This window comes from Dufourea novaeangliae, unplaced genomic scaffold, assembly GCF_001272555.1.
Source record: "Dufourea novaeangliae isolate 0120121106 unplaced genomic scaffold, ASM127255v1 scaffold372, whole genome shotgun sequence".
NCBI lineage: Eukaryota > Metazoa > Arthropoda > Insecta > Hymenoptera > Halictidae > Dufourea > Dufourea novaeangliae.
In genome coordinates, this window is record NW_015374259.1 from 528954 (window position 1) to 549315 (window position 20362).

Below are 20362 nucleotides of genomic sequence, written 5' to 3' on the forward strand. Positions count from 1 at the left end.
ATAAAAAATTGTTCTGAACTGAAACAATGACTGATTGAAGTCCATTCATTTTCGAGAATGATATACGAGAACTGGTAATTGACAATGATAACTCCGTCAAAAAATGTTTTATTTTACATATAAAAAACTTATTATTAAAAAACATTACATAATAATTTTGTATTATTTTAATAAATATGAACATTAAATACATGCCTACCAAGTTTGGTTTTGAAACTGAAACCCTGAACAGGCGTTCAGCACCACTGTGCAGGTCGCGTCGATGAGTGTTTGGTTTAATCGAGATGAAACGAAGGCATCGGTCGGTCGGCTCGGCAAATAAATCGTTGCTCGTTGCACGTGTCGTCAGAACGGATTGGCTTGGCCATGATCCAACGATAGTTGACGTCGACGACAATGATCTTCGGCGCATTCAGATTAAAGGTAAGAGGCAACCCAATCGCATCACGATGTTATTCACGATTGGTAACGACGTACGAAACGAAATTAAGAATGTTTTTTCACTATGAATTAAATTTCACTTCATGGACAGAACTGAACGCTTGTACACTTATGACTTTTAAATTACAAGGAGAGGCCCTTAAATTTAACGCTGAGTTCTTAATGAGATTTAGCATAGAGATAGAGCTTGGAATTCTGAAGCTAACGAAGTTCGTTTTATATCCATTAGTTTATAAGATTTTTTATATTAAAGTTGTAGCATATGTATACAAAGAGTGTTTTTAAACTGGTGATATAACCCGAAAGGATGTGATTCACATGTAAAAATAAGTCGAAACTATAGAACAAAATTTTCTCGTATGACGATTCGTTTTCAAGATAATCAATTTTCGAAATTCAATATTCGTGTTGATATTAAGTAGAAACGGAATGTAATGAACAGACATGGATCCAGCAAATTTTCAAATTCGAGTTTTTCCAAAACGAAACGTCATAGAAAAAGATTTTATTCTACACTTTCGGTCTATTTTTGTATGTAAGATCACATCCTTTCGGATTATACTACCAGTTCGGAAACACAATTTTAACATTAAATATCTCTATGGCCGTATGCCGTCGAAGCAAATATCATTGGCTTCAGAATTCTATACCCTATCACTGTGTTACACCTTATTAAAAAGTCATATATTGTTTTCCTTTAACTATTTCATAATATTCTGGCAGTTCTATTAAATTATCCATGACCGTTCTTAAAATCTTCTAAAAGTAGCAGCAAAGGAAATTGTACAGTGTCTTCCATGTCGGAAATATGACGAATGTATCCCTTGCAGTGCTAACGTTGAACTAAACGCATTACATTTCCATCTGATGGTGCAGCGGTAACATTAAAATATATCCAAATAAAATAATGAACCATAATAATTCGAATTCTTTACTGTATAGTACACTTCCTTACAACAATTTCTTAAACTAACCTGCATTATTTAAAAAAGTATTAAACCTACAAATTAAAAAAGATATATGTGAGCCTGATAGGTACGTTCTATTTCATCTACACAGAAGAAAAATAATTCAAATGATTAGAATAATACAAAGTATAATTACTAATACAAAGTACTATTTTTCAATTTTCGATGATTGAACTGAAACAGAGATTTCATAAAAAATGGCAAAATGTTAAACAGAATTAGAGAAACAATTTCGAACTATAGATGATGTGGCACTAGTTCAATATTAATAAATATTTTTAATGGAAAAACAATCGATACTTTTGTATACATCCAACGATAACGAAAAATCAACGCCCGCCGTTCCACTGGATATCCTTAGCGTTTGGTACATCTCGGGACATCACACGACACACATTTCCGTTTAACGGTAACACGTGAACCATGGTAACCAGTTTAACGCTAGAAGATTCGTTAGACGGGCGGCGTCGGTTTATTGATAATTTGAACAGAAATTTCGGCGGAACCGGGAGTGAAGCCTGTATGCCATCGTATTTGTGAGTAATGAGAGGCGTTGGTGGGGGACGAGATTAGAACGATATCTCGGCAACTTACTCCCGAGCACCACAATTTCCCCTTTAAGCTCGCCGCTGTTCATCGGATAAAGTTGACACAATTAACGGGGAGGCACGGTTAAGTGGTACACTCAAGCGTGCACTACTTTTAGATTACTTATATCCAATACAAGACGGGTAGGAAATCATTTTATAGCCAATGTCCTTATTTCTAATCACGTCCCGATTTCTGCCCGGTACGTATATATTTTATTTAATGTAAAAAGTTAAATAATAAATTAGTTACGCAACAAATTATTTAAATTATTTCAGTATTTCTCTACAAAATGCTATAGACAGCGGTTGAATAGATGGCAATATTCAATAGAAATAAATTTAATAAGTTTGTCCGTTGTAAAGGAACATGATTTGAGCGGTTCCGTTGCGATTGTGAGTTACACGTGGACAATGCGTTTCTACTAACTGAAACTTACGGAATCTTTAATATTATTCGCCAAAGTTTAGTTTTGGCACTTCCATTTTCGCTGAGCAGAAACAGAGACAGGCTTGTAAGCAGAAATGCGAGCATTTTCATTTTCGTTGGGCAGAAATAGGGACATTTCATACTTCATATTAAATTAACTATTATTGAGTTAAAATGTTTTTAAAAATACTTTAATTTAAATTTATTTATAATGGGAGATTCAAATTTTATATCTAATAAGTTCTTTTGTCGATTGTTGCATAAATAAATAATAAAGATCACTTTCTGCGAAAGTAGAATCATCTTATATGATTAGAAATAGGGACATTGACCTTATATGATTACATTTGACTACAGTTGATCGATCGCGGTATAACGACATCGATATCGCCTGGTGCCATTTATTCCTTCACGATGTCGTATATTTACTTTATGCTGTTCAGTCTACGATTGAAAGTACTTACCATTAATAGGTTCACCAATGGATAACCTTTTTATTTGATCACTACGTCTTTCAGTTTACATTCTTAGAATGGTTTATTTTTTAAAGAGGAACTATGTACTTAGTCGGTCGCGGTGAATTTCAATTTTGATACGTACTATAAGTTGCAGTTACCATTATCAGAAATAGCTTATACGTTCTTGTAGTTCAGACCATAGATGGGCAAATTAATTATCTATGAATAAGAGATAAACAAAGGTTTACCTTTTTTAATTGATTAAACGTAAAAATTCCCGTTTCAATATTAAAATACTACTTCTTCTTTAATGAGTAAAGACATGACAATCAATTATTTAATCTACTAACTGTTTAAACTTAATGTTCTTATGTGCTGCTGCTTTTCATTATGTGTAATTGGAATAAAATTTTGCCCAACTTTGGTTCAAATTTCAAGCAAGTGTAATTTTCTTAATATATTGTTGCATTCGGTTATATGAAGATGTTTGAAAGATATTTTGAAGACTTCACATTCCATATAATAAGAAAATCTTAATAATATTAGTGTACAAAATTATGTTTTTATTACTTGCAGTTGCTTGTCATACAGTTTAGTACGAATATAAGTGAATGGAAATTGAATGGAAGGAGATCTGAACTATATGTAGAGAAAGATTCGTAAAACTTTCAACTTCAATATTATGACGTATTAAAAACTAAAATAAAAGAAAATACGATGAAGAAACTAGGTACAATAAAGTTTCTGTTGACGTTGGTACTGTTTATTGAATAATAATCAAAATTTGCGTCGACTCTACCATTGGTAGAAAACTGTAAAAATTTGTTATGGTACACAAAGGATGATTGTAAAGTTAATAACATCGTCATTTAAATTTTTTTACATGGTTTCCTGATTTTTGTATTTCCAAAGAAGTTTGTAAATAACAGAACAAGAATAATGATCGAAAAGGTTTCGCAACAATTTGAATTTCATTTTGTTAATTACATATTTAAATCTCAGGGGTTTAGTCCACTAAACGGAGGGTACTATTGTTCACGAATCGATACGATAGTAGGCCGCTATGATTGCAACACCGATGGTAGAATTATTAATGCTCCTAAGCACTGGAGTTCCTGCCAATATATTGGCCTTATTGGCTACGTTTCATTTTAGTAGTCAACCATAAAACGTTGCGGTTGACCTCAAATTAAATACGATAGATTTATAACAGTGTATTGCGTAATGGAGCTTTAAGGATGTACAACAGAAATTTAACGAATCATTATTCCACACACATAAATAGAAATATAATTACATAACAATGATTTTATATTAACATTAATACACCCAGCAGGGGGAAGCTTTGATAAACAACGATTGAAAGTAATTAGGTCAGAATTTCTCAATCATAGGTTTTTTATCTTGTGTGTTATTTGTGGGAGGACTCTTAGAGATTCTGTTGAGTAAATAATAATTAAGCTAGAACTTTAAGCACCTAAATAGTATTTATCCCAACACCGTTTACTACAATACTAGATTATTCGTCCTGTGCCACCTAATTATAATTAAAATTAATAGAAGAATAAATTATCGCAAGGAATATATTTATATTTTGAGAATAAAGAGTTAGTCACTTTCAGATAATAAAGTATGTAAACAGTTACCTGAGTTATTACTTCGAGCAATATATTTTCCTCGAAAGTTCCAAGTTACCACCAATAAGAGCAAAATTAATACGTGTGCAGACCAAAATATCAAATTACATATATTTGAATACTAGTCATTAATATTTCATTCCTAAGACTCATTCAGTTCTTATCATGTTCAATTCAGATCAACCATCAACCGATCCAGTTAGAAGCGTTCCTAAATTTCGGGAAAGACCATAGAACGGGAATTCTGTTCGGCATTGATAGACGAACACGAAGAATAGAACACTGTGAGTAACATTTAGGGCATTGCTTCCAGGTCAGAGACAAAGGAAAAACATTCTCCAAAGATTTAATCGTTCGACTTCGAACGGCCAGAATCACCCACGAAGCTATCGATGATTTAACTCCAAGTAGAGCTGACCATTCGACGGATTCCCGGATGTCCTAACACCGGGAACCCCACAGTGAAACCTCGAGAGGAAACTGTGACGATCAGCGCCATGTTTTTTGGCTTGCCGCCAGATATTCCTACGAACATTGTACGATAGTACTCAGGCAACTCGCAAAGATTCCCCTATGAAGATGGCGTGAGTCCCCCAGGTGCTTCGCAGACGATATCGAGACTCTACATAGCTCTGTCTTTTTCAGTCCTTTCTGTCTCCCCTCTGATAGGACGCGGCCCTTATCTTTCCGTCTGCGCGCTAGCTTAATCGTCTTACTGGAAATCCTGCCAACTTCCCGAACGTGTATTTTCTTTTTATTTTCGAGATTGTTCGGTTAATCGCTTTTGTTTCCAAACTTTGTTGCCATTAAGCAATTCGTAAAAACGTCGACGGTGTATGTACCAACAGCTGAAAAGATTTTTCTTTCAAAGGGAATCGCGGCAGAAAGCTAAGTAAATAGACGGTTATGCTCGTGGGTAATTATGAAGAGAAACAGGAAAACTGCGTCACGGTAATTAATTTTGTGTGGTTCTAAACGAAACGAAAACCACACAGAAAATCATTTCTACGGTTACGGAAATCATATTTTGCAGGTTCTTGAAACTGAATTTGTTTGATATTGACTTCCACGTTGCACGTAAAGGAAATCGTATAATTTGATAATTAGAACGAAGAATTGAAATTCGAATGGTGGGTGGTGCTTATTCTCAATTAAAGAAAATATCTGGGTTGTCTGTAATCATCCTTGAATTTCTTTTCAATCAAAATGATCAGCCAAATTGAAACACAGTAGGAATTAAATTTTAATACTCTTTAGTGAAATTCGTTCACACGTACCTGGAATGGACTGACTTAATTTTCTCCCATTGACCTTATTCACAGACTTGTTATTTCAACCATAGAGTCTTCACTCCGCCCTGCTGACTGTCCATTCATTAAAGCACTCTCACATCTACCAAATTCACAATTACCATATTACCGAATCTACTTATCCGTCTTTCTACATGACCCATTTTCTCTCCTACAGAATTTCCCACTTCGAAACTGCAAAGGAACATCTTGAAATAATATCCATTAAACTGAAACAAAAAGACATGTGGGGGTGACATAATTCTTTAGAAAGATATATACATATATATAACATTTTCCTATATACAGGGATGTTCTAATTTACAAATGGACGGTTTTCAAGAGGGACACACAATAAAAGAAGGTGAACGATTGTAGATTGAACAAATATATATATATATTGATTCTTCAATGCTTTGTTAGTAGTTAAATATAGATTTTTTTAGAAAAAAGTCAAGTAACATAGAAGTTACCTGATAAATTACTTAATGATTTTATAAATTCACTACTGACTACTTCAACTTTGTTTAATCTATTAACGTTCACCTTCTTTCATTGTGTGTCCCTCTTGAAAACCGTCCATTTGTAAATTAGAACATACCTGTATACATATAGGAGAATGTTACCTCAGTGGACATAGGGGTACAATGGAATCCAAAATGGAAATCCCGAAGGAGACTCCGTCGGAACGACACTGTGCATTTCCAAATCCACGAGGCTCTGTTGAACAGTAACTGTCATCCCTCGACCCATTTGTTCCCACGAACACTGTGTTTTAGCTACGTTTAGTAAGAGCCGCTACAGTCAATCTATTGCGGTTACTTTTGAGAGATGTGCCTATTAGTGTTCGATATCTTAGTTTAGTGATTCAATGAAAATGTGGTTCATTGAATAATTTAGGATTATTTCCTCTCTACTGTTTATGGCTGCGTCAATCACTTGTTTGGGTTATTCTTTTTTTTATCCATATTTGGTTATCTCCACGTAGCATCTTCCACTATCCACTAGGAGCCAATGGCTCTAAGGTCCAATGGAAGACCTCGCAGGTTCCACTTGCAAGCTTGGAGACAGGAGATGGAAAATGAGACTTAAAGCTTTACAAGACTGAACTTCCCTGGGACGTGTCAGCCCAGTCTGTAGAAGCTACTTGCGTTGGGAAACCTGAGTTCGCTAGGCCCGTCTGGCCACAAGGACCAGCGTTGGGTGATGTTTGGGATATTAGGAAAAATTGGTCTGATAATAATACCATTAAAGAATAATACGTAATGCGTCAGTTCCTCCAATTTTATAATCTATTTTTTAGATATATAATTTGCATCTTTATTTTTGAGATATTGTTTTAATTATAGAATTACATATACTTCATACCTCTAGGCTAGTTTAAAAGAAGGTACTTTACATATTGGCGTTGAGAAAAAAAATAGTACTGCTTTAACATTTTAATGCTTCGAAAGTTTTCATTTTAAACTTATTTGAAGCAACTCGTTTATATAAGAAGTTATTAATCTTCAATGATTTTCCACGATCGTCTTATGGATAATTAGATTGCATTGTTTATGTAATTTAATATTAGGGTTAATCAGCATGTTCGGGATTGGGTGAGACGCGGCATGACGTCATACGCGACCAATGAGCAAGTTGGCGACTCGGCGAGCGCGGACCGCAGCCGCGTTCTCGGTAATTATCGGGCCGAATTCGGTAATTATCGTAGCTCATTACGAGTTACGTCGCAAAGTGTCACCGTACTAACACCTGTAGGCCGCCTCGCGCAAATTATAACGGCATCCTTCTCGAGGACTTTGTCTAGCAGTGTGCTCTCTTATTCACACCAAAAGGACTATCGCTGTGTGAGATGCCTACGTGACCCGAGGCACTAGTTTTTATAGATCCAACCGATTTAATTACCCGCGACGAGTCTTTGTCTCGTACTATTCATGCCGACGTTTGTGCAGGAATGGACCATTAGCTAAGAGAACTCCATATTAATAATAATTATATTACCGGTGTTCCGTGTTTAATAATTGTAGTTCTATGCTTTTTGGTGCTCCGACATATTGTTTCATAATCGTTCTAGTGTTTGTTATGTTTATTGATTAGTGCATATTTGAGTATTACAATAAACTGTTATTGTTACACAAAGTCAAGAAGGTGGTCCTTCGAATCTTATCCTCGAGCCTAATCTCGAGCAAAGCACTATACAGTAAATCCTTGATAAGTGTTCGAAGGCTCCTCGCCACTGACAAGGAGAGGTTCTCAGGTGTAACGCTGACTTTTTAATGAAGTTTAGTGCAGTGATAGAGCTTGGAATTCTGGAGCCTATGAAATTTGCTTTAGCCGCATATGGGCATTACTTTATGAAATATTTAATGTTCAGTGCCGAGGTACCTTCAAACACTTGTCCAGGATTTACTGTAATATATTTCTTAGTTTATAGGTTAATAAGCAAATAATATATAAATAAGCTATGTAAACTGGATAGCTAATTATAATAATAAGCTATGTTAACAAAGATTGTTCTGCCACATTATCTTTAATATTTATGCGTATAACGTGTCTAACCGAGACAACAGTTTACGTTATTTATTAATAAAACGCGGAAGTTACTAAAACATTTTGAAAGATTAGAAAGAACAAATATTCTTCCCGTGCATATTGCAAAAGCAAATGAAGTATAGAGATTCTCATTTAGGAGATTTTACGTCGTATTTATTGACCATCATACGTCCTTAGGTCTTCGTTTAGTCATAGACATACCCTAAATAAAATTTTTTGAACAGTATAGAAATGTTGAAATGTAAAGAAATTTTGAAGTGTATAGAAATAGATAAAGTATCGATCTGCTTCATTTTTCAATGCTATCATTTTTCACTGAAACTACGGCATCGGATTTCTGTTTTTTTTGCGGCTCCTATTCAATTGCTGGCGCATTTGAACTTGAAATAATTAAAAGTGTATTAGGACTTCCGAATGATAGTCACCCCTTCACTTCACGCCATTTAAGTCCACGAAGCAGCGCGTTGGGAAATCTCCTTCGGAAGATGTAACCACTTCCGAATTCTCTTTCTATGGAAACAGGAGAGCGCGTTTTCATTTTACATTCTCCTGCGTTTCTCCTCGTTTGTACCCAGTACGTTACCCGCTAACAGTACGATACTTCTGAATACTTAAAAATGCAGAAACAAAGTACATATTTGGCCTTGATTACGCGAAAGCGATGTTTAGGAACAGACTAACTGAAAGAAAAGATGTTCAAATAATTTATAATCAACCGCGGTTAATAAATTAAATGTGATCCGGATTGTCTGTTAGGCTAGTCAGGAAATATATCATTACTGTGATCTTCTATCTATTTTAAGTACGGAATTAATATTGTGATTGTTTAACTATTCTACGTAAGTATACAGCATTTGGATGAACTGAAAAGCATCCACACCTGATGATCCTGACTTTTGACATATGTTATCAGTCTCCCTCCCGAGTAACCTTTAAAAGGTTTAAAACCGCCGATCATTTGTTATTAAAAAGTTATGAACAAAGAAAGGTTGAAAAACGTACTGTAATTTTTCCAGAATTCTAAACTTTTGTAGGGTAGTGTCTTTAAAAAATACTGTTCCAAACATTATACCGACCTGAGTTGGTTAAAGACAGTTCAAGTATCTTTTCTTGTTCATAACTTTTTAATAACCAATGATCGACGGTTTAAACCTTCTGAAGGTTACTCGGGAGGGTGATCGTGATAACACATGTCAAGGTCAAGGTGTGGGTGTTTTTCGAAAATTTATCCTAGCATTGTATCAAAGGAATAGTTTCGAACATTTTTCGATTATGAATCCAAAGTAGACTATGGCAAGGTCAGTTGACTTAAGTTATGACGTGTTTAGTTAGTTAAGCCGTAACTGCTGCTAAGCTATAGATACGCTCACACTGCTAGCCGGTCAAATTGACCGGCACGCTTAAATCGTATTTTTTCTATATGTATTTTCATTACATTGAAGGTTAGTAGCTACCACTAATTACATCCTCAAAATTTTCTCTTATAATATGCATTTGTTTCACCATACCCCTCCCCTCCATTCCTAAAATGAAATAAATAAATAAATAGAACAAATCATCAAAATGATAACATTCATTGAAGTAAACATAATCATATTAGATGCAAAAATGTTCAAAAGATAATGCAGTTGGTTGGTTAGAATTAATTTAATATTGTAAGAGATTGTGAATTGGAGTTCTACAAAAAAATTATCGATCATGGTACTATTGTAAAATTGTCCAAAGAAAACTATTCAGTTCTATAAATAGTAACAGAAATGATGGTCTCATTTATTTAAAAATAGTAATATTCTAATATGAACAATGCATTAGTGTCCAGGGAGAGGGATGGACGGCATTGTATGTGCATCAGGAGCAACGTATAATCTCCCCGTATCCAGGGGCCAGTGACACAGACGCGGCGGCACCAAGATTTCCGGTTTCTCTGTCGATTAAATACAGACCGAGTCCGTGGTTCCGCGATAGTCGGCGCGCGGACAATAATTCCGCGAGGTGGTCGATGCTCATGTTAAGTGGAGCATCGCTCACAACTCGAATACGGGCGACCGATAAAGATAAGACATTCAAGGAACGTCGTGATAAGTTGTTTTTAAGTCGATAGCGGCGAATTTCCGACTCAACTCAGATTTCCGCGCGGAAGCAAACGGTATCACGGTGAATTTCCTGTAGAGAATGGACGATTTTATTGGCCCGAAAAGAGGCACACACGAGCCAGTTCGTCTTGGAATTACTAGTTTGTCTTTCTTAACGGCGAACAGAGGCAAGCAATTGTGTTTTGTCGATAAATAGAAGTACAGTCGATAACGAAATTTATAGATTTGGTACGAATGAATGGAACTGATGGAATTTGTGGGGATGAAGCGCGGCGCGATTATTCAATCCTGCAATTTTACCTGTTATTGCTATTGAGTTACTAATATTTATTTTTTTGTTAATTACTGCGTCTATGATTCGTGTTACAAGCAACTTAAAACGTATGATAGTCACAATATGTAATTTTTCCTTGTATCTTCACAGTATCATTGTGGTAATTTGTTGTCACGAATTATTACATAACATACATTAACTTCTGAAGTAGTAATAAATTAGAATATTCATTACTCAAGACCGAAAAATTTCATAGAATATAGTAAAAGTGGAAATGAAGTGTCGAAGATGGATATAAAATATGAAAAATTGTGTTTCATGTCATTTGAAAATGCAATTTGTTGGTAATGTCTGTATCAAAATTACACACAGTGTGAGACAGGACAGGTGGCTATACCGGACAGATCATTCTACATGGAAAATTAACACGAAAATGTGGAATAAATTTTTACCGTGTGATGCTTCCGTTTTAAGATAATTGAATTAGAATATTCATCTAACATGTATGGCTTGGCGCTGACAATAAGTAGAAACGGAATGTAATGAACACACGCGTTAGCCAAGTCCAATTCAAGTGCACACTTTTCCAGCAAAGTTTTGAATTTGATTATTTGGACAACGAAACATCATCACCTTTTCGACTTATTTTTATATACAGAATAACCTATTCGATTATACCGTCCGTCCTGTCCCACCCTGTATAATGATTTAATGGGAAGGTTCATGTAATCTGTGAGACCAATAAAATTATACGATTGCAAATTTTATTTTTCAAAAATCCATTTCAAAATTATGAAATATTTTGTGTACTTCAAGTTATGGAGAGCAAACACATGGTTACTTACAATTAGATAGAAGGACCAGAAATGCAGTATTCCAATAAAAACATTATGTTCAACATTTTTCAAACTCAAGATTAAGTTATATACTTTTAAATTAATCATAAGTACCGTAAAGTGTGCTCATTAATATGGACTATATTGTAGTCGTGTCGTCCAGCCACCGTGTTAACGGTGACTAAGAGGGAAAAAACAGAATTCAGCGGTCAGACAACGTAATTAACGTAGTCCTGAGCGTCGTCACTGTAGGAGGAGTATTTCTACTTTGTAGAATATCCCTACTGTATAAACTGTTGTTAACTCTGTATGGGCATATAATAACTTAATAAATTGTCTTCTATAAATCTTTAATTTTTGCTCCGCTTAATTTCGATACTTGAAGAATTTGTGCAATTTCCCACGTTGCCTAACAAGGATTATTATCAATTAAACACTTCACTTGCATAACTTTGTAAAGTTCAGGCTACATTCCTTCCTTTTTTTAAATAAAATAGCAAAATCTGCCGAGGTTGCTGCTATTGGATGTCAATCTTTAAATTGTGCCAAATAACCATGTGCTTTCAAGATTTTAACTAATTGCGTTCCTGAGTGCCTAAGGATAATTCTCGCCAAAAACTGTACGAAGTTTTTGGTCAACCTAATATATAATAATGGATTCACGTTCATGTTGGGATTTCTTTGTAAAAAAATCGGGAAGAAACTATATTTTATGACAATTGACGTGCTTCCTATACGTTTCGCCATTATTAAAGACGCTTGTCGGTTATTACTGAATCAACTTAATGAGCACATTTCACAATAATCGTCGTTCCCAGAAAGGTGAATCTATATTGTTAAGTGCCTGTATGCCTCGCAAAAATATTCGTACTGCGTTTAGGGAATACAGAACATTTCGCTACCGTGAAATTGAAGCACGTTGAAATTTTAGAGGATGAATGTCGATGGAAGTTTCCTCGGATAAACTCTAGTAATTAAACTAAGTCACATTTTCGCAATTTGAAGCGACATTTTCCATGTTGATCAAGACGTAGGCGATGAAACAAACTTGTAGCGTAATTGCGTTAACTTAAACCATTATGTCAAACTAAGATTTGCAAAATTTGTGTACCTTACCGTGCGGGTAACTATAATAAGGATAAAATATTACATCACGTGTTACTTAGAGAGTAAGGGCAGTAAATTTTCAAATTACACATATATCGTGCGACAGATATATGAAATTTCCTGTTTTTGTAATTGAACAAAGGGTTTTCTAAATTTATAACGTACAATTGTTGTATAATATGCAAAGTATAATACAGAAAAACGTTTACTAATGTTTAGTGTAATTTTAATATCTGATTCATGTTTTTATAGATTAATTTGTAATAATAATTTTGTATCGACATCAACAGTTTACCTACACTTTGTAATCTCAAGGAGTACATAATGATGACAACTGTAATGGAATCTCAATTTTTGCGCAGTTATTTCGTATATGTAATAATTAACTCATACATTGATCAGTACTAATTACATAGTAGTTAATAAAAAAATAGCATGTGTTCAGTGTGATATATGATTGTATGAAATTTTAAGTGCTTGTTGTAATTCAAAATATGTATTAAAAAAATACCCTTTCTCTAGTTGTTAAAGATATCAAGTAATGCTACGGATCCAAGTTTGTTGTCACAGAATTAAAAGAAACCTAGGATCTTTGATCATATATATATTATATCAATGTCGTAAGAGTTTTGCTTGAATTTACACCGAAAATGTTGGTGAACACATCGATCAATCAAATAAGTACATATTTGACGAAAAAAGTTATCTCATACATAAAAGATCTATGATTTTTAGACCAATGTTTATTTAATCTTGTTTAAGCATTTTGATAAATATTATGTGATTTTTATATGCAATATAATCTGTTTATATATCCTGTGTACCATATTATTTTTATATAATATTCAGACAATTATCAGAGTTTCTAAAACGTATTTGCGAAATATTCATTTTACTTGAAATTACTTGTTTAGAATATTTCAGAGCATAAACTAAATTGGACGCACCAGGATGCGAAGTGTCTTCAGTTGATACTGTTCCAATATTGGAATGTTTGAGTTAGAATTCGAAATCACGGAGTTGAATGCCATAAGTTCACATTAGTTTCGGTGTATATTTGTACAGTATTATTTCACAACTGAACAGATTCGATTTCGTAGTACAATATACGTATCTGGATTAAGATTTCAGTTTCCTTACCTGATACGTATATTTTTTGCTTGAATGTGACTATGAGATTATATTTCACCGTCATATTCTGCACCATCAGCAAAGGCGGAAATTAGTTCGATAAATGTACCATCGTAATATACAACATTAAAAGTAAATACCGAATTTAATCAAACCTTTTGTTCTATCATATCATGTCAATTCTATTTATAGAAAATTCGTATACATACACAAAAAGTAATAATCATGTGCAAAGTGTTCAAATTCTTTATAACTCTTCCTTCTCCTAGAATTAAGTTATTAATATTCCCTTCACAGAAATCACTCAATTCATTTTCTGAGCCACATCTAGTGCTACCATTGATATACTTGTTATCAAAGGTGATTAACATTTCATATTACTCAGAAATGTCTTTACGTATCATCATTAATCCTAAGATAATCCAATTAACCTAAAATAATCCTAGTTTGATGTAATATAGAACGTGGTTTTATGAGATAGATTCGAAGTTCGCAGCCATTACCTCGATATTGTCTTCAGTTTACAATACTTTACCGACGATAATACCGATTGCCCGGGCCTCACCACGAGGAGGTTGCTGCGAGTGGAGGCCCAAGGCAGATAGATGGAATCACAAGTTCTACATCTACCCACCTTTCACAATAAACCTTATAAATAACTTAAATTTTAACTATATAATACTACCTTAACTATGTATACTAAAATCCCTCGGCGGATGACTTCTTTCTTGAGCCTAAACCTATAAAAAACTAAGTTCCCTCGTCGGTTGTCTTCGTTCTTCAGCTTACAACTAATATTATCTTAATATTCTAATTAATACGAATTAATGCTATTAATACAAAATAACTTAAACTAAACGCAACGTAGTCGCTAATACTCAAAAGAAAGAGATAGATGGAATGGAAAAAGTTCCATCGATCATTTCGTTTACGCACCTAATATACCATATACCAAGCAGTAATTAAGTCTACGATAAACCACGTTAAACTACAGTATGAACAAGTATCGCGATGAAAGTGTCGTCGCCAGAACCTGGTTTAAGAAAATAGGAAAGACGGGCGACACCTCGCTAACCAGGATCCATCTTTTACTGTCATGGAGCTTTGGGCTGGTCACCTGCGTACCAGACCCGAACCAAAAGAGTACACAAGCATGGTAGTGCAAGCGAGATTCTCTGTTAAACAGAGTCCGTTTACGGAACAGCCTCCCGACTACTCCGTACTCTGGCACGCACGAGTCTTTCTCCAAATCCTACTTACCAGGCAAAGACTAAACACGTCCGATATCTGGCTTCTCAATAGAAACCAGAGGGATCGGCAAACAGTCTTAGTGCACAGGCCCACTGCCCGTACCATAGGTACAGACCCACTGCCCGTACCCCAAGTCTGTGTAGAGAAATCAACGAGCAAAATGAATTAATAATAACTTGGTATGCACAATAGATGGTCACAATTTAAGTCTATTAATAGATAGACTAAAATTAATAATAATGATTATAATTACGATGTGATGATGAATATGAATATAACAATGAATATCGAATTATGATTTAAGTTTAACTTACAGTAACTTAACGCAGTGCTAGACGCTTTGAGAATGTAGACGTTGATCGATGCCTTCTTTCGATGGAATAACTGATTGGAAAAATATTTTTCATTATACAATACATATAGAATACATAATATGCACAGTAAATAAATCACAGTACATAAGAAAATAAATATCGAAGCCAATGGTTCTCGAACATCTGTAACATACAAGGGATTAGGAACAAGAGAGGGGACACAACAATATGCACAGTAAATAGATTAATAATATGCACAGTAAATAAATTGATGGTTGTCGAATGCCTGCAACAAACAATGGGTTAGTAACAAGAGAAAGGACGAGTATGAAACGCGCGCCCACCCTCCGCGAGGGCTCACAAGAAAGTGAGGAAGCTAACTCCGTTATGTATTGGGCGTACGCAGGTTTGTTCCTGTTGAATTGTTTTTGCCGGCTTGAACGACCTTCCTCCTTGAACGACCCAAACACCGGGTGGTACGGCCAGGTACGGCCATGGTACACGGCGTACACGGCTAGGTCAATAAACTGTGTGACGCAACGTCACTAGCGCGTTGGACCGATGGAGAGCACCGATACCGCGGCACGCTCTACTGTATTCTCTCGCTCGCACACCTCCCCTCATAGACCCCCGAAATTCCTCGGCTCGCGTCAACACCGACGGAGAGCACCGATACCGCGGCTCGCTCTATCGCTCTCACTTTATCCCGTTCACCCGCTCCGACCATCTTCGGCATCGTTCGGTACGCGTCGACACCGACGCAGAGCATCGATACCGCGGCTCGCTCTCCCGCTCTCGCTTGCTCCCGTTCGATCGCTCCGGCCAGCGTCGCAGGTTTTACAAAACTATTTCACTCCTATATTAAACACAAAACGTGTCTTACCATTTCTGTTAATGCTTTCCGGAAGAAAAATGTTTACTGTATCTGCTGACGCAGTCAGATTATGTCCTGGACCCTTAATTTTTGAAGTAAATTGAAAAATGTTTGTAAAAATTGGTGCATTCCGTGTGTCCATTTCCCTTTGATCGTTGTTTAAACATGTTTAAATGTTGATAATGCGATGACAACGTACACCATTTTATTCGAATTACTATTAATGTTGAATAACTGTTTATGTTTGAACACAGGAAATGTTCAAAATTGAAAATTTGCATTTTTTTAAAATCAAATTTCTCAGAAAAGGAGGGTGATGACAAAAAACTGTTTAGGGATTCGTATTCAACACAAAAAAATTTATAAGAACCAGTATAATTGTTATTCGGGACAAAAATCATGTTGACCAGTGTAATTTGATCAGCCAGTGTATCTAAAAAGGTAAAGTGATGAGATATTCTAACAAAAGAAGGCACTGATGTAAGTTATATACATCTATGCAAATGATGTAACGAAAGTGTGCGCAACAAAATTTTAACTTAAATTAAAGTGCATATACAATTGGTTCTTTAGTTTTCCAATATCTTATTTTGAAATACACATAAAAAGTATATAAATCACACTTCTGTGACCGAAAAATTACATCGAAGCGTATTTTCAGAACAAAACGAAGCTTCTCTGCATTCAAAATCTATTTCAGATTATCCTGTCAAGGGGTAATCTACAAAATCAGTGAAAATCCGCGAGAGGCACCAATTTTCCGAAAACTTGTGAAACATCGATAAAATCCGAGTGCCAGTAACGAACGATGCTTTACTGGCACTCGTAATTAATCCCTGGGATGTTTGTATTACGTCAATGTTGGAAGATGTAATCGTGAATCGCCGTGCATTCGATTCAAAGAACTCGAAAGGAGTATATTGATCGAGATTCGTTAAAAATTTATAGCCCCTGTAATTTTGTCAAAAGTCATTTACTGAATGATACCTATTCATTTACAATGTAGATGAACAAGAAAAATGGTTCCATTAAAAGTGTTGATTTTGTGTGAGCTACGTTACGGCAAACCCCAATTGAAATCCTCAATTAAACTCGTTCTTTTCACGGTATTCTGGTAATTTCGAGCGAAAGCAAAAATGGTTCGATCTCAATTCACAGTTACGTTCGCTGTTTGTTGTCATTCTTTTTATTTCGTAGTGAATACCGAGCTCTGTAGAACGATGCCGAATGGCTTTACGTTACGCGTCACTCGGTCCTTTCTACACAATTTCACGATTTTATACAAAGAAAATGGAGAATGGTGAACAACACGTATACACCACGAACGAGAACGTTCAATTAATCTAATACTGACAGAAAAATAAAAAAAACAATGCGTATATTTCTTCATAAATACATATTTCTTTCTTAATCCGTGATAGACACACTGATGCAAAATTCGCACCAGCAAAAACTCTTCAAGTGTTGCGTATTTAGTACACTGCGTTAAATATGTCTATTCTCTGCAGTGCCAGGTAATAAGTACCAGAGGGTCATTTACACTTCGGTCTTCGAAGGTGCGACATCGAAAATGTGCGTTGGTACGAATTCGTACCTGTGGGCCTATACCGGTTGCTGGCTTGGTGTTTCTACAAAATTTAAGAAAAGTGTTTTTGGTAGTTCATCAGCTTCATTTTACATAAAAGCAAGTAAAACATAAATAATTATTTATCTGTATTTTAAGCTTTATAATCAATTACTTCCTTGCAAACCTGTTTTAAATGAATCTGATATAACATAGATCAGGGCTATGTATACAATGCAAAAATGTATTAAATTAGATTGGAAATAAGTTTTGTATGCCCTGGTTCAAATAATATTCTTAATCAAAACATTTTGTGCGCATATATCATTGATCTCCCCTTTTATCCCACTTTAAAAACATTTCAACTTCAAAGTACCTACCTTAAAAAATATTCATTTATACTTTATTCAACTGAAACAATTTTTTCACTGTAGTAGATCATATCAACTGTAAAATCCAGCAAGGTTTGTTTGATTTCTATGTATTGCAAAGGAAGTGGCCAGAAACTACGAAAAGTTGACTTTCTCGAAATTTTACTTTTTTGATTAACATTTATGGAAAACGTAAAACTTTCCATAAATTTCGGTTATCACCATAAATTCCTCAGGAAATTCTAGGAATAAAATTTTGTTCTATTATTCGCAGTCTACGCAATAGGCGGCATATTAATAGACTACGTATCAATAACAATCTTGTCTTTTACAGACACATTTCAATTACAACTGCTAGAAATAATTAAATGTATTAATATAATATTACACAGAATGCAATATTTCTTTATTTTGAAAATAAATTTCACGTAAAAAATGATCGAAGAATCATAGTTTGGAACATTTTTCATCTGTAGTAGCGTACCGTTCAATACAGTGTCGTTTAAAATATAATTCAAAATATCAGTTCGTATTTTTTGTTCCCACTGATGGCACAGGCGTTCAATCATTATTTTCAGACGATTTCAAGCGGGAACATCTAGTCGAATTTTTCCCGTAAAATGATACATCAACGCAAATAACGATTCAATACCGTCATTCGTATTTTTATTGTTTGAATTCGACGTCCTCCACGATTTCACTCCATTATTGTATTTTCGGTGATTCTCGTTCGAAAGAGAGGAAGAGAAAAAACTGAAAAACGAATTGGTAGCACAACGTTCCGCTTTGAAATGGGTACGACGTTATTACGCCGATGTCTGGCCGACCAATATCTCACGGCGAACGTTTCTAAAAGGGGTAACTTTTTATACCTTCTTTTGATTTGCACACGTACACTGAAAGAAGTCGTTATTCCCCGTGAAGAACAGAGCGCGAGGGTGGCGGAGAAAGCCGAGGCGGCGAAGCAGAACAGCATGGGCTTTCAGAGACGTTAGAACGTCGATCTTCGTGCAGCTATCCAACAATAAAGTAAAAGTGAAAACTTTTCCAATCTAGATGGATCGCGTGTAAAAAGAAATCAGTCTTAGATTCCGCGTTTCGATTAATCTTGCTGCTCCCTGATCCTTCTTTTAAAACTAAGGTTAAATGATTCCTCCTGACGAATCGAATGTTAGATCCGCGGATAATACTGTTCGGCTCTTTGGATGCTGAACTCAGGACTTCATTCGTTCGATGAACATTCTTTGCAGATCGTGTCTCCCCTCGTTTCTCTGACTGTATTAATATTTTATGGGTCGAGTGTCGAAATTGGTGATATAAACAGACACGGAATTTTGTTAAATTTAATCGCTTGATATTCTGGAGATAAAATCACGCCGCTCTTGCCGAAGCGAAATCTTATTGAGCAGTTGACACGGTTTTACGATCGTTTCTATTGGCAGTGCCGAGGAATACCGTGTTTCCTAATGTTCAAGTCATTCACATGTATGCATATATTACCGAGTTCCACTGTGAAATATTGTGAAAATTAAATTTTTATTGTTTATTGTCGCATGTATCTTTTGAGTATTCCAGTATTCGTAACATGTATATATGTAGGTATATAATATAACAATACTGAAAATTGCAATTTATTACTTTACAATCTAAAGTATCTAAACCATTATTTTGTCTCCGAAAAATATTATTTATTTTTGATTAAATGATTCTTCAATAGTTTATAATATAATAGATATGAGGGATATGATAGGTATTATAATAATCGAATAATAATAATCAGCATATCAGATAATCTGAGCATATCAGACGAAAAATGTTGTGAATTGAATTATGATTCGACTGAATCTTCAACAAAGACCAAGAATACGAATTAATGGTTTTTTATCTATGGTGAGGTGGGTAAACTCGATCTCCTGCTTACGAAAGGTGAATTTTTTTCTATACAAAGTAAGAATAAAATCTGGGTCACTTTTCGCGAAATTAATCTAATTACTACCAAAGAGATAATCAAGAGTATCAGAATCTAATAATGCAATACTATTCATTTACATAAAATATGGTACTACCAAAATTTCAATGGCTTTGAACGCAGCATACGATCGATCTCTACTTAACCCACTCATCCAAATAAAATGCTAAATTAGGTTCCACGCTTTCGAGTGCTAAAACATTTCGTCTATTCGT